Genomic DNA, 15811 nt, shown 5'->3' with positions numbered 1-15811 from the left:
ACTAAATTCCTTTACATGGGTCATTTGGATGTTGGGAAGAATTGATTTGTTACATTTGTCTTCAAACTCTCCCTTTTCCTCCTTCTCACATTGCCTTAAATTTTCTGTCCTTGTGTCTTCTGTGGCTGTTAAGAATGAATGAGTTTAGTTGATAATTAGACTAAATGACTCTTCCTTGGGACTCATTAATCAACAATGCCAGGTTTCTTAGAGGAAGGACTCAACTCAAAAAGACTTTTCTGAATTCTCTGAAAGGCAGGCTCTCAAGTCTGTTGAAGGTGATTGAAGAGGAAAGCCTAGCGTTTTGGAATGCCTCAGTGCTCTCTGTTAAGTAGAAGGGATAGGAATAGTGGGACAAAGTAAAGACATGTCTCCTTTTTCTGCTCAGTGAATGTAAAGAACATATTTTATTTTTCTGTTCAGCATCCACATTTAGGGGGAATTACCCCTCCTCCATGTCATTCTGTGTCCTAGGGCTGTAGATCATGGGACCTCAGCCATGACCATGGAGGGGCAGAGGAGACGGGTGGTAGGCACCTGACCCAAGCTAAGCCAATCAACATCTTCTCCCAGGAGTTGAAACTTTAGGGCAGATACCGGATAGAAGATGGTTTGGAGATGGGCCACCTGATGGCGGGAGCCCAAGCAGCTGTCCCTGAATTAATATTCCTCAGGTACCCGGGGTGACCCTGCTTCCTGTCCTGGTGGCTGTGGTATTTGGTTTTTCCTTCACAATGCTGAGAATTCATAATACCCAGAATATTTTCAACAAACCCTTCTTTTTAGCTTAATATAGCAGGATAATTCCCATTGTTTACCATAAAAAACAAAAAAACAAAAAACACCCAACTGATACTTTCAGCTATAACAGCAATTCCTGAATTAGAAATTAAAATTAAATTTAGAGCCTGCATGAGCAACCGTATAGTACTATGGCTACAAATTGTCAGTAGCTGGTCTGCACGTCCAGGCTGGCATTGTGCTGTCTTCTGTTCTATGTTGTGTGGTCCTCGCAGTTCCAGAGCATCAGTAGGACCAGAGAAGCTAGTGAGATAGCGGGGAGTGGGGTAGCTTCCCAGTGAGCTCTGAGGAACATTTGCAAACAAACGAGTAAACATTGCCTAGCCAAGTAAGGTGGAGAAACAACCCACCTTGTGTGTGGTTATAGAGGTTTACATTGCTCATAAATATCCTAGAGGCTCTGCTGAGTTGTGTGTGAAAGAAAACTGTTTAACATGATCTAACCCAGCATTTCCCAGATTTGCTTCAGTATAAAATCTTTTTCCCACCAAATGTCTATTAGTATCTCTTGAAACCAGGATTTTGTGAAACATTTTTGGGGAAACGCAGGTATAGAACAATTAGAAAAACTAGGGTTTAGGGGCGCCTGGGTGTCAGTGGGTTAAGCATCTGACTCTTGATTTCGGCTCAGGTCATGATCTCAGGGTTGTGAGGTTGAGCCCCGTGTTGGGTTTCACTCTGGGTGTGGAGCCTGCTTAAGATTCTCTCTCTCTCTGCCCACCCTCCACCCTCGCTTGCTCTCTCTAAAAAAAGAAAAGAAAAGAAAAACTGGACTTTAGATATTTAAGCATATATTTGGTAGACTGCTGACAGATGAATTTTTCTTTATTGCCATATTTCCTAAATCAGTATTTCATCTTTAATCATCTGAATTTTTTAATGATGATTTAGAGTATTTCACTTATTTGGGTCATTGAAATGGGTATTTAATAAAATGGCTATTATGATTTCAGATAGTCAAACACTAATGCCTTCTTTCCTGAAGGAGATAGATAAATCCTTTCCAAGATCATGAGCCAAAAGGAAACAAGTTCCAGTTTTATTAATCTGTGCATGTATTTTACAACTCTGGACTTTCAGTGAGTTTATCATTTCTTAAGAATAATTAACAGGTATCAGTCAGAACAATGATTCTCAACCTGGGGCAATTTTGTCCCCCAGATGACACGTGGGGATGTCTGTGGCTGTTTTTTGGTTGTCACAAATGGGTCAGGGGAGAGACTACTGGCATCCAGTGGGTGGAGGGGATGCTTTAAACAGTCTACAGTAGGAATGGCAGCCCCCCACAATAAAGAGTTGTCCAACCCCAAATATTTGTAATGGTGTTGAGGTTGAGAAGCCTGAGGAATACAAATGCTCCTTGAGAAGAAACAGTTTCATCCCAAACTTAGTTCAAGATCAAAAGTGCCGTTTAAGGCATTACCATATTCCCAGACAGCTAGGTTCAGGCTTTGTGGCATTCTGTTTGACAACTTAAGTCTAGCCTTTGTCATAAACTGAAATTTAACCTGTGCAAGTCCCATGGGGCCTCAGTTTCTTTTCCCGGAAAACAAATAGTGAGATGAATGAGAGGTTTCTGGTGACATTATGTGATTCAGGAAGAGCAGTTCTGAATCTTAAACACTTGTAAGAGAGATGACACTGGACTTAGACTTTGTGGACGTTTAACTGTGTAGGGAACATCTGAATCCAAAGATGTTGCCTCCCAGTGCCTGGACGTATCTGGTACAGCCATGTAGTGCTCAGGAGCCCAGCGATGAATGGCTCATTGTGTCTCCTAGAGAGTCTCATTGATGCTATTGTTCCCCTTGTCCTTTAAACAAAAGCTCTGATCTCAGACCGCTCCTCAACGATACCTATCTTTTGGCCATTTCCTCCTCCTTTCCCTTTCTTTCTTTTTCTTTCTTTCTCTCTCGCTCTCTCGCTCTCTTTCTTTCTTAAAGATTTTATTTACTCAGAGAGAGAGAGAGAGAGAGAGCATGAACAGGGTGAGGGGCAGAGGGAGAAGCAGGTTCCCCGCTGAGCAGGGAGCCCGATGTGGGACTCGACCCCAGGACCCTGAGATCATAACCTGAGCCAAAGGCGGATGTTTAACCGACTAAGCCACCCAGGTGCCCCTCCTGCTCTTTTATTTCACTCAGTTCTCAGGTCTATGTTATCATAAATCTTCATCTCAAATCCTCATCTTTCTCATGAGCGCTGATTTCCAACAGTCTTTTAGGCATCTCCACATGGGTGGCAATCATAATGAAGATAATAGTAATAATAACGAAGCTAGCTAACACTATTGACCTCTTGCTATCATTCAGGCATTGTGCAGAGCTCTTTATTTTTATTAGCTTATTTAACCCTCAGAGGTACTCAGACGTTAAGCAACTTGTTCCAGATAAAACAATTAGTATATAGTAGATCTGGGATGCAAAACTGTTAATGTTCAAAATTGTACATGTCCCTAATGGATGGATTAGCTTCTTTTTTACACAGCTTATCTTGCTGGGTTCCCTGAAATGATAGATGCCATCCATTAGGCTAGAGCTCTTAAATCCTTCTCTCATCCTCTTACATTTACAACTGATCAGTTTCCAAGAATTTACTGTCAAATCCGCCTTTTCTTTACCTACCGCTCCTGCTGTCGTTGCTTCTGCTGCAGATCTTCATCACTTCATCACTCCCCATCTGACAGTCACTCCTGAACAAAGTGACCTGCTTTGAAACTTTTCCTCTCTGGTATTCATTCCGATACCTTATTTTTTCTCCTGTGAGAGTCCTTACTCTGGCATTCAGTACCCTCCATAATGGAGGCCCAACTGTGACGTCCCACCTGTAATACCCACCAAAGTGGTTTTCATTATTTCTTTTATCGTATCATATACATCTTAAGTTTCCTGAGTTCATTCCTTTTTTTTTTTTTTAAAGATTTTATTTATTTATTTGAGAGAGAGAGAGAGAGCACAAGCAGGGGGAGCAGCAGAGAGAAGAGGGAGAAGCAGGTTCTCTGCTGAGCAGGGACCCTGATGCAGGGCTCGATCCCAGAACCCTGAGATCATGCTCTGAGCTGAAGGCAGATGCTTAACCGACCGAACCACCCAGGCGCCCCAAGTTTCTCATTCCTAATGGTAACACCAGGCCATATTTATCTTGGTTGAGAAAAGCTAGCTTACCTCTTCCTTGCACTTATCAGAGCAACACATGGACTCTTTATTTAGAGGATGTGGACAGGCTTCTTGTGGTACTCAGAACAGATCTGCTTTCCTTTCTTAATTCATGTTTCTTTACCCTGGAATGTCCATTCTCTGTCCCCATCATTTCTCTGACTACCAAAGCTTTTAAAATCCAGATTTGAGACTTTTTTTCATTTAACTTTCTCTGATAGACCTTCCTCAAGTCAGTATTTATTCCTTCTGTGATCCCAAAGAATACATATATTTTTTGAAGATTTTATTTATTTACTTGAGATAGAATGAGTGAGCGAACGAGAGAGAGTATGAGTTGGGGGAAGGGGCAAAGGGAGAGGGAGAAGCAGACTCCCTGCTGAGCAGGGAGCCTGATGTGGGGCTGGATCCCAGGACCCTGGGATCGTCTTGACTTGAGCTAAAGGCAGACGCTTAACTGACTGAGCCACCCAGGCACCCCCTCACCCCCCACCGCCAAAGAATATTTTAATGTCTGTTACTTGTATATATTGTAGGCTTCTCAGGCAGGGACACTGTGACTTACTCATTTTTGCATTTTCTGAGCTATCATCCATTATGGGTTGATATGTATGTAACTGCTTACATATAGAAAGGGCTCAGTAAATGTTTGATGATAGAATTGTATCTCTTTATAATTGATTAATGTAGAATGTACATGGAGTACAAGGAAGTAAATTTGCAGTGCTGAAGTTTTCACTTCAGTAACAACTCATGGGTATATGTACAGGGTTATTAATTATGATATTATTTCTAATAATAAAATATTGGGAAAAAAGAATTGTATCTCTTGAAATTCCTTTCAGTTCTCTGATTCTAAAATTATCATTCATTATTTCTTTCTTTAAATTAAGAAAGAAATGCTTTGGGATAAATATTTTTCCCTGAGGGTAGAAATATGTTAGGGCTATTCTACAAACTAAAAGTGCATAAGGAGTTTAATCACAGTATAATTAAGAGCTAGGGTTTTATGGAAATGCCAGTGAATTTTGCCACAAAAGAATAATGAGCTTCTTTCGTATGAAAACAATATGATCTGTGGGACATTTTTTTTAAAGGAAGTGAGAACTGTGCATAAAAATGGTCAGCTTCATTAACATTGCAATTACAATTTTTTTTCTTTTGTCTTTATTTTCTGTTATGAAAGTAACCTAGACAAGGTACTGATTAAGCATGAAGTTAGGACTCAAGATATCCCATGTGTTTATTTTAGTTTGTTGGTATTAGTAACTTAAACTTAGCAGTGGAAAAGTTAGCAGTGCAAACCAATATCCAGGTCTCCTTTCCTTATTGGGAATACAGGACTACAGTTCCTAGGCTGCTTGGACCTAAGCAGAGCCGTATGATGGTTCTGGCCAAGAAAATTTGAATGGGAGTGATGTGTGACAGTGGAAAGAAAAGCCAACATGTTTCTTCCATTCTCTTCCCCTGTCTTAGCAGTCACAGAGGAGTCTGTGGGCTGAAATGACAGAAATGCAAGGTTAAAGCAGCCGTAATTATTTATTTGTTTGTTTGTTTTTTGGCAAGTAATTGTTTGATGTATTTGCCAGCAACTTAAAGCAGACATGAATGGACAAATACTTGGAGGATGACCCTGATTGAAGAACATTTCAACATATCCAGAGTCTAGTTAGAATACTATTGTACCATTTAATGTAAATAACTGTTCAGTGAAATTTCCATTTATTTTAATAATAAAACTGTTTTCTTTCTCATACATGAGTGAACTTATATTTTGCTTTAAAATTAATAGTCACAGTTGAATAAACAGTGGTTTATTTTTCTAATCAAGTGACTGACCTGCTGCATATTAAAGGCTCAACAAATGTTGCATCTTATTATTTTCGATGAACAACAAGAGATTCTATTTTGATTATTCCTGGTAAATAGTAATTTTTTTTCTCCACTCGTTTCCATTTGCCAAGCAGTTTAGCAGACGGACAGTTTAACACGGTGGTTTTTGCTTTCGGACGTTTCTATCAGATGAATTCTTATTTCCAGAGCAATAGCTCTTGGCATTTTCTTTAAAGTACATCCATCAGCACTTCTTTATCGTGGTTGACCAAGAGTCCTCTTTTGGCTGCCATGTCTTCGTTCTGCTGAATATGATATTCCTGAACTCTCATGGATATTCCTTGCATCATTAAAAAATATATATATATTTTAAAAGATTTATTTATTTATTTTAGAGAGAGAGAGTGGGGGGGGCAGAGGGAGAGGGAATCTTGAGCAGACTTCCCACTGAGCACAGAGACTAATGTGGGGCTCCATCTCACGACCCTGAGATCATGACCTGAGCCCAAACCAAGAGCCATGTGCTCAATCGACTGAGCCACCCAGATGCCCCTCATTTAAAAATATTTTTATAAGCAATGTTCTGAACAGGTGGTCTCATCAGATTTTACTTCTTTGTTGTGTGGTCTGTAACACAGTCCAAAAAGGAGGTTTCTGTAAATTTATCGTAGGCTCCAAGAATTTCTTTATATTGTTTTATCTGATCAGATCCTGGTATTTGTGCAGCCATATTCTTTTGGTACATTTATTAGCTACTCTTTCTGATGCATGAGTTTCCATTATGCTCTGGAAAAGCACTGTTCATCCTTTTCTTGAGTGTCTCCAGTGAGACTTGATGTCTTAAGCATGGGCTTTCCCATACAACACCAGTATGAGGCTGGGAAGCTGTACTGCCAGTTGAGTCTGGGGGTGGAAATTTAGGGTCAGGACAGGCACCAGGCAGCTGGATTGTGGAGAAACTAAAGCAGTCTGAATTGTTGAGTCCCTATATGGGGGCAGCTGCCATGGAGAGTTGCTAGGACCTAATGTGGTCTTTGCTTGAGTGTGAAATAACTTTCATCTGTTTAATCCAGTGAGATTTTGGATTAACCTGTCACTGAAGAATCATTTGACCTAATCTGATTTATACAGGTGGCATTGGTAATTACAGTCATTAGAGATAAGAGCAGAAAGCCAATAATAGCAGTAGCTAACAGTATTGGGCACTCATTCTCTAGGCTTGGTCCCAAGTGCAGGAATGAATTATCTTATTCAGCCCCTATAATAACCCACTTAACAGATGAGGAGACTGAGACATAGAGAAATTTTTTTTAAAGATTTTATTTATTTATGTGAGAAAGAGAGAGAGAGCACAAGAAGGGCAGAGGAAGTGGGAGAAACAGATTCCCCGCTGAGGAGGGAGCCTGATGCTGGGCTCTCTCTCAGGGATCCCAAGATGCCAGGATGAGGACCTGAGCCAAAGGCAGACGCTTAACTGACTGAACCACCCAGGTGCCCTGATATAGAGAAATTTAAAAACTCACCTAGGGTCACAGAATTCATAAGGTTTAGAGCTGGGATTCAAACCTACATTTGATCTGATACCAAGGTTCATTTACTTCCTGTGTATGCCCTAGAATCATTTGGTTTATTCATGTATTTGTAACTTCTAAGTAAATGCAAAAGTAGAACTGGGTTTCTGGTGTCAAGTGTAATATTTTTAAAGGAGCATGGTAGAGTTTGTTTTCTGGGAGATTTCTTGGGATTTATAGAAACTTTATTTCCTTTGGGGCAAAAGGGGAAATTTCTGGTTTATGTAACCTACTTCGTGTTTAAAGCACTCATAAGTTGGGTACAGAGTAAGATTAGAGCAAAGTCCTTGTAGGATTCAGAAATGATGATGTGATTAATATGTCTTGATTTAACAGTGATGACAGCATACAATAATTAGCAACTTAATAAGTTAAATTTCATTAATATGTCTTTTGGGAAGGACTCTTTGTCAGATTAAGTAAAACTCTGTGCTTTGATTGCCTATGAAGTTTTGAACTGAGTGTGGCGTTCCACTATGAGGATCAAATCCCAAAGTCCTGGCTTTACTCATCCATCATTTCTTTGACTCCTTAGGGAATCATGACTTTAATGAAGACAAATCCTATTACTTTAAACGTTTATTCTTGGCAATAAAAATCCAACCGGGACCCTAAGTAATGAACTGGAAGATGATTATACTCTATTAAGGGTATTAGTTGGTATTAGTTGCTTTTGGGATGTTTCATTATACTTTTTTTGGGTGGTAGAAATATAAGAAATACTGATTCTTTGGGATTCCCTGAAAAATCTGGGAGTCTGCAGGCAGGGAAGAATACAAGATGACCTCAGACATTTTGTTGGGCCAAAAAGTAAGGGGAATACTCAAAGACTAATGGGTATGTATCACAGGAATATTCAAGTAAGCTTGAAGGGACTCCTGTTATCAAAATTGGGGAACTATTTGAACACTAAAAAAGAATATCTACTGTGACTGAGAGTGGAAAGAAGAGACCTTTATAGTCACTTCAGGGGAACAGTGCATTGTAGAAGCAGTGTATGCAGGTTAAGGACTTGATCTGGGTTTGAATCCTGAGTTTGTTATCTTTTTTTAAAAAATATTTATTTATTTGAGAGAGAGAGAGAGAGAAAGGGAGGGAGAGGGAGAGAGAAACCTGAGTGTTGTGTCTGATGCTGGCTTGATCTCAGGACCCTAAGATCATGACCTGAGCCAAAAACCAAGAGTCAGATGCTTAACCAACTATGCCACACAGGCATCTTCCATTATCTTCTGCTGTTCAGGTCATAAAGCTTTCCATGCCTCAGTTTCCACATCTGTAAAATGGGAATAATAATAATAATAATACTTACCTCAGAGTAGTGATAAGAGGATTAACTTAGATAACATATGTAACCAAAGTGTTTAAAATAGTCCCTGGCACATAGCAAGTGCTAAATACATGCTATTTGTTATTATTACTTTTATATTATTGTCTGGAATACTATACCAGCCTTGGGCTTTTTGTTGTTGTTGTCGATATGGCAAATTGTTTTACTTTTTTCCCCAGCTTTATTGAGATATAATTCATCTGTAACCTGTGTAATTTCAAGGTGTACAACATATTGACTTGATACACATACATTGTGAAATGATTACCACAGGAGGGAAAAAAAAGATGGCGGAGGAGTAGGGGATCTTTTTTCAGCCGGTCCCCTGAATTGAGCTGGATATCTACCAGATCATCCTGAACACCCACGAAATCAGCCTGAGACGTAGGAAGATACATCTGGATCTCTACAAACGAACATCTCCGGCCTTGAGTATTGAGGTACGAGGCGGGGAGCTGTGAATTTGCGCACAGATATCGGAAGATAAACGGAAGGGGGAGGGAGCCGCTGCGCTTGGGCGCTGGGAAGCCCTAACCTCCTGCACTGGGGAGCGGGCCGGACTCGCAGACCAGTAGCCACCAGGAAACCAGACTGAGACCGGGAGCTTGGGAGTGCGCATGTGACCAGACTGAAAACTGGGGCTCCGGAGTGTGTGTGAACCACACTGAAACAGGGAGCTCAGGAGCACACGCAGGAACCCCGGGGCGGCTGGCGGTGTTAGAAGCACAACGGACAGAGATGTGCCGGCCCCAGAAGCGAGGGCCGGGAGAGTGGCTGTGGGGCACACAACCTGGGCGCTGCAGGGGTTTTTAGCAGCATCAACAGAAACAGAGTTAAAGTGGACAGGAGAGCTCAGTGGAGAGCAGACTGCGATATGTCTGTTCTGAGACAGAAGCTTTGCTACAGCTCCTGCTGCTCTGACTCTCAGAAGAGTCACAGAAAACCCCCAGGGAAGGCCACCAGAGAACAAAAGCCTGGAAATACCGGTTCGCATTGTGCCCATCCCCACCCCCCCTCACATGGGACAGGGTGACTCTACCCAAATAGGGTTGCCTGAGTATCAGCAAGGCAGGCCCCTCCACCCGAAGGCAGGCTGAAAAAATAAGAAGCCCACATCCCTAAGGTCCCTATAAAACAAGTGCACCTTGCTTGGGTCCTGGTCGATGATTTTGGGCTCTGTATATCCCTGCAACCACTCCTCATCAGAATGACAAGGAGGAGGAACCCCCAACAAAGGAAAGAAACAGAGACTGTGGCCTTTGCCACAGAACTAATGAATATGGATATAACCAAATTGTCAGAAATGGAGTTCAGAGTAACAATGGTCCAGATGATGTATAGACTTGAAAAAATATTAACGAAAATATTAACAAGAATATAGAATATCTAAGGGTGGAAATGAGAGCGAATCTGGCAGAAATTAAAAATGCTATGAATCATAATGCAGTCTAAACTGGATGCTCTGACAGCCAGGGTAAATGAGGCAGAAGGATGAATTAGTGAGTTGGAAGATGGGATGATAGAAAAGAAGGAAAAAATGGGGATTTGGCTTAAAAAAATCCAATCTCAAGAATGTACATTATGGGAGATTACTGACTCAGCAAAACGTTCCAATGTCAGAATCATTGGCATCCCCAAGGGGGTGGAGAAAAAGAGAGGTCTAGAAGAGATATTTGAACAAATTGTAGCTGAGAACTTCCCTAATTTGGCGAAGGAAACAAGCATTCGTGTCCAAGAGGCAGAGAGGACCCCTCCCAAGATCAATGAGAACAGGCCAGCATCACATCACATAATGGTACAATTCGCAAATCTTAGAATCAAGGATAAAATCTTGAAAGTGGCCAGGGAGAAAAGACTCCTCACCTACAAAGGGAGGAACATCAGACTAACGTCAGACCTTTCTACAGCGACCTGGCAAGCCAGAAAAAGCTGGCAAGACATATTCAGAGCACTAAGTGAGAAGAACATGCAGCCAAGAATCTTTTATCCAGCAAGGCAGTTATTCAGAATGAATGGAGAGACAAGGACCTTCCAAGACTGACAGAAACTGAAAGAATATGTGACCACTACGCCAGCCTTACAAGAAATATTAAGGGGGGTTCTATAAAAGTAAAAAGACCCCAAGAGTGATACAGAACAGAAATTTACAATCTATAGAAACAAAGACTTCACGGGCAGCATGACATCATTCAAATCATATCTCTCAATAATCACTCTCACTGTGAATGGCCTAAATGCTCCCATAAAAAGCCACAGGGTTGCAGATTGGATAAAAAGACATGACCCATCCATGTGCTGTCTACAAGAGACTCATTCTGAACCTGAAGATTCATCCAGACTGAAAGTGAAGGGATGGAGAACCATTTTTCATGCCAACGGACCTCAAAAGAAATCTGGGGTACCAATTCTCATATCAGACAGAATAGATTTTAAACTAAAGACTGTAGTTAGAGATACAGAAGGACACTATATTATTCTTAAAGGATGTATCCAAGAAGTGGATATAACAATAGTAAATATCAACAGGGGAGCAGCAAGATACACAAACCAACTCTTAACCAGAATAAAGAGACATATAGATAATAATATGTTAATAGTAGGGGACCTCAACACTCTGCTCTCAGCAATAGACAGATCACCTAAGCAGAAAATCAACAAAGAAACAAGAGCTTTGAATGACATACTGGACCAGATGGACCTCATAGATATATACAGAACACTATACCCCAGAACAACAGAATACTCATTCTTTTCGAATGCACATGCAACTTTCTCCAGAATAGACCATATACTGTGTCACAAAACAGGTCTCAACCGATACCAAAAGACTGAGATTATTCCCTGCATATTCTCAGACCACAATGCTTTGAAACTGGAACTCAATCACAAGGAAAAATTTGGAAGAAACTCAAACACTTGGAAACTAAGAACCATCCTGCTTAAGAATGATTGGGCAAACCAGGGAATTAAAGAAGAACTTAAGCAATTTATGGAAACCAATGAGAATGAAAACACATCAGTCCAAAACCTATGGCATACTGCAAAGGCGGTCCTAAGGGGAAAATACATAGCCATCCAAGCCTCACTCAAAAGAATAGAAAAATCTGAAATGCAGTTTTTCTATTCTCACCTTAAGAAGCTGGAGCTGGAACAGAAGAACAGGCCTGGTCCATGCATGAGAAGGCAGTTGATCAAGATTAGAGCAGAAATCAATGAATTAGAAACCAGGAGCACAGTAGAGCAGATCAAGAAAACTAGAAGCTGGTTCTTTGAAAGAATAAATAAGATCGATAAACCACTGGCCAGACTTATTCAAAAGAATAGAGAAAGGACCCAAATTAATAAAATTATGAATGAAAGGGGAGAGATCATGACCAACACCAATGAAATAGAAACAATCATTAGAAACTATTATCAACAACTATATGCCAATAAATTAAACAACCTGGAAGAAATGGATGCCTTCTGGAAACCTACAAACTACCAAGTCTGAAACAAGAAGAAATTGATTATTTAAACAGACTGATTAATTATGAAGAGATTGAAGCAGTGATCAAAAACCTTTCCAAAAACAAGAGTCCAGGGCTTGACGGATTCCCTGGAGAATTCTACCAAACATTCAAAGAAATAATACGTATTCTCCTGAAGCTATTTCAAAAAACAGAAACAGAAGGAAAACTACCAAACTCATTCTATGAGGCCAAGATTACCTTAATCCCCAAACCAGGCAAAGACCCCATCAAGAAGGAGAATTACAGACTGATATCCCTGATGAATATGGATGCCAAAATTCTCAACAAGATCCTAGCTAATAGGATCCAACAGTACATTAAAAGGTTTATCTATCATGACCAAGTGGGGTCATCCCTGGGATGCAACATTCATCCCATCCAAGTGGGGTTCATCCCTGGTTCAACATTCGCAAATCAATCAGTGTAATAGATCACATTAACAAGAGAAAAGACAAGAACCATATATGATCCTTTCAATTGATGCAGAAAAAGCATTTGACAAAATACAGCATCCTTTCCTGATTAAAACCCTTCAGAGTGTAGGGATAGAGGGTACATTCCTCAATCTCATAAAAACCATCTATGAAAAGCCTACAGCAAATATCATTCTCAATAGGGAAAAGCTGGAAGCCTTTCCCTTAAGATCAGGAACACGACAAGGATGCCCACTCTCGCCACTATTATTCAACATAGTACTAGAAGTCCTTTTTTTTTTTTTTAAAGATTTTATTTATTTATTTGACAGAGATAGAGACAGCCAGCGAGAGAGGGAACACAAGCAGGGGGAGTGGGAGAGGAAGAAGCAGGCTCATAGTGGAAGAGCCTGATGTGGGGCTTGATCCCAGAACGCCGGGATCACGCCCTGAGCCGAAGGCAGACGCTTAACCGCTGTGCCACCCAGGTGCCCCAGTACTAGAAGTCCTTGCAACAGCAATCAGACAAGAAAAAGGGATAAAAGGTATCCAGATCGGCAAAGAAGTCAAAATGTCTCTCTTCGCAGATGACATGATACTCTATATGGAAAACCCAAAAGAATCCACTCCCAAACTATTAGAAGTTATAGAGCAATTCAGTAATGTGGCGGGATACAAAATCAATGCTCAGAAATCAGTTGCATTTCTTTCTTTTTTTTTTTTTTTTAAAGATTTTATTTATTTATGTGACAGAGAGACAGCCAGCGAGAGAGGGAACACAAGCAGGGGGAGAGGGAGAGGAAGAAGCAGGCTCCCAGTCGAGGAGCCCGATGCGGGACTCGATCCCGGTACACCAGGATCACGCCCTGAGCCGAAGGCAGATGCCCAACGACTGCGCCACCCAGGCGCCCCAAAAATCAGTTGCATTTCTATACACGAACAATGAGACTGAAGAAAGAGAAATTAGGGAATCCATTCCATTTACAATAGCACCAAAAATCATACGATATCTCAGAATTAACTTAACCAGAGAGATAAAGGATCTATATTCTAGAAACTACAGAACACTGATGAAAGACATTAAAGAAGACACAAAAAGATGGAAAAACATTCCATGCTCATGGATTGGAAGAATAAACATAGTTAAAATCTCTATGCTACCCGGAGAATCTACACTTTCAATGCTATCCCAATCAAAATACCAGTGATATTTTTCGGGGTGCCTGGGTGGTGCATTTGTTAAGCGTCTGCCTTTGGCTCAGGGCGTGATCCCAGAGCTCTGGGATCAAGCCCAGCATCAGGCTCCTCTGCTGAGAGCCTGCTTCTTCCTCTCCCACTCCCCCTGCTTGTGTTCCCTCTCTCGCTGGCTGTCTCCCTCTCTGTCAAATAAATAAATAAAATCTTTAAAAAAAAAATACCAGTGACATTTTTCAAAGAGCTGGAACAAACAGTCCTAAAATTTGTGTGGAACCAGAAAAGACCCCGAATTGCCAAGGAAATGTTGAAAAGGAAAAACAAAGCTGGGGGAATCACATTGCCTGATTTCAAGCTATACTACAAAGCTGTGATCACAAAGATAGCATGGTACTGGCACAAAAACAGACACATGACCAATGGAACAGAATAGAGACTCCAGAAACGGACCCTTGGCTCTATGGGCAACTAATCTTTGACAAAACAGGAAAAAACATCCAGTGGAAAAAAGGCAGTCTCTTCAATAAATGGTGCTGGGAAAATTGGACAGCTGTATGCAAAAAAATGAAACTTGACCACTCTCTCACACCATACACAAAGATAAACTCCAAATGGATGGAAGACCTCAATGTGAGACAGGAATCCATCAAAATCCTAGAGGAGAACATAGGCAGCAACCTCTACAACATCGGCCAAAGCAACCTTTTTCATGACATATCTCCAAAGGCAAGAGAAACAAAACAAAAAATGAACTTGTGGGACTTCATCAAGATAAAAAGCTTCTGCACAGCCAAGGAAACAGTCATCAAAACAAAGAGGCAACCCACAGAATGGGAGAAGATATTTGCAAATGAAACTACAGATAAAAGGCTGGTATCCAAGATCTGTGAAGAACTTCTCAAACTCAATAAACGAGAAACAAACAATCAGATCAAAAAATGGGCAGAAGATATGAACAGACACTTTTTTTTTTGAACAGACACTTTTCCAATTAAGACATACAAATGGCTAACAGACATATGAAAAAATGTTCAAAATCATTAGCCATCAGGGAAATTCAAATCAAAACCACACTAAGATACCACCTTACGCCAGTTAGAATGGCAAAAATTGACAAGGCAAGAAACAACAAATGTTGGAGAGGATGTGGAGAAAGGGGAACCCTCTTACACTGTTGGTGGGAATGCAAGTTGGTACAGCCACTTTGGAAAAGAGTGTGGAGGTCCCTCAAAAAGTTAAAAATAGAGCTACCCTGTGGCGCCTGGGTGGCACAGCGGTTAAGCGTCTGCCTTCGGCTCAGGGCGTGATCCCAGCATTCTGGGATCGAGCCCCACATCAGGATCCTCCGCTATGAGCCTGCTTCTTCCTCTCCCACTCCCCCTGCTTGTGTTCCCTCTCTCGCTGGCTGTCTCTATCTCTGTCAAATAAATAAATAAAATCTTTAAAAAAAAAAATAGAGCTACCCTATGACCCAGCAATTGCACTGCTGGGTATTTACCCCAAAGATACAGACGTAGTGAAGAGAAGGGCCATATGCACCCCAATGTTCATAGCAGCTTTGTCCGCAATAGCTAAATTGTGGAAGGAACCGAGATGCCCTTCAACAGACGAATGGATAAAGAAGATGTGGTCCATTTGTACAATTGGAATATTACTCAGCCATCAGAAAGAACGATTACCCAACATTTAGTAGCAACATGGACGGAACTGGAGGAGATTATGCAAGTGAAATAAGTCAAGCAGAGAAAGACAATTATCGTATGGTTTCACTCATTTATGGAACATAAGAAATAGCAGGGAGATCGGTAGGAGAAGGAAGGGAAGAATGAAGAAGGGGTAAACAAGGGGGAATGAACCATGACAGACTATGGACTCTGGGAAACAAACTGAGGGCTTCAGAGGGGAGGGGCAGGGGTATTGGGATAGGCCGGTGATGGGTATTAAGGAGGGCACATATTGCATGGAGCACTGGGTGTTATACGCAGACAATGAATCATGGAACACTACA

The 15811-nt window shown here is 41.0% G+C and overlaps 1 pseudogene; it reads right to left on the bottom strand.

Annotated features, from left to right (window-relative positions):
* Positions 1–6016: 6016 nt before the first annotated feature.
* Positions 6017–6516, bottom strand: LOC123783075 (mitochondrial import inner membrane translocase subunit Tim9 pseudogene; annotated as a pseudogene).
* Positions 6517–15811: the final 9295 nt, after the last annotated feature.

Source organism: Ursus americanus, chromosome 6 (assembly GCF_024610735.1).
Source record: "Ursus americanus isolate L20-20 chromosome 6, mUrsAme1.1.p, whole genome shotgun sequence".
Classification (NCBI taxonomy): Eukaryota; Metazoa; Chordata; class Mammalia; order Carnivora; family Ursidae; genus Ursus; species Ursus americanus.
This window is presented reverse-complemented; position numbering and strand designations above follow the sequence as displayed.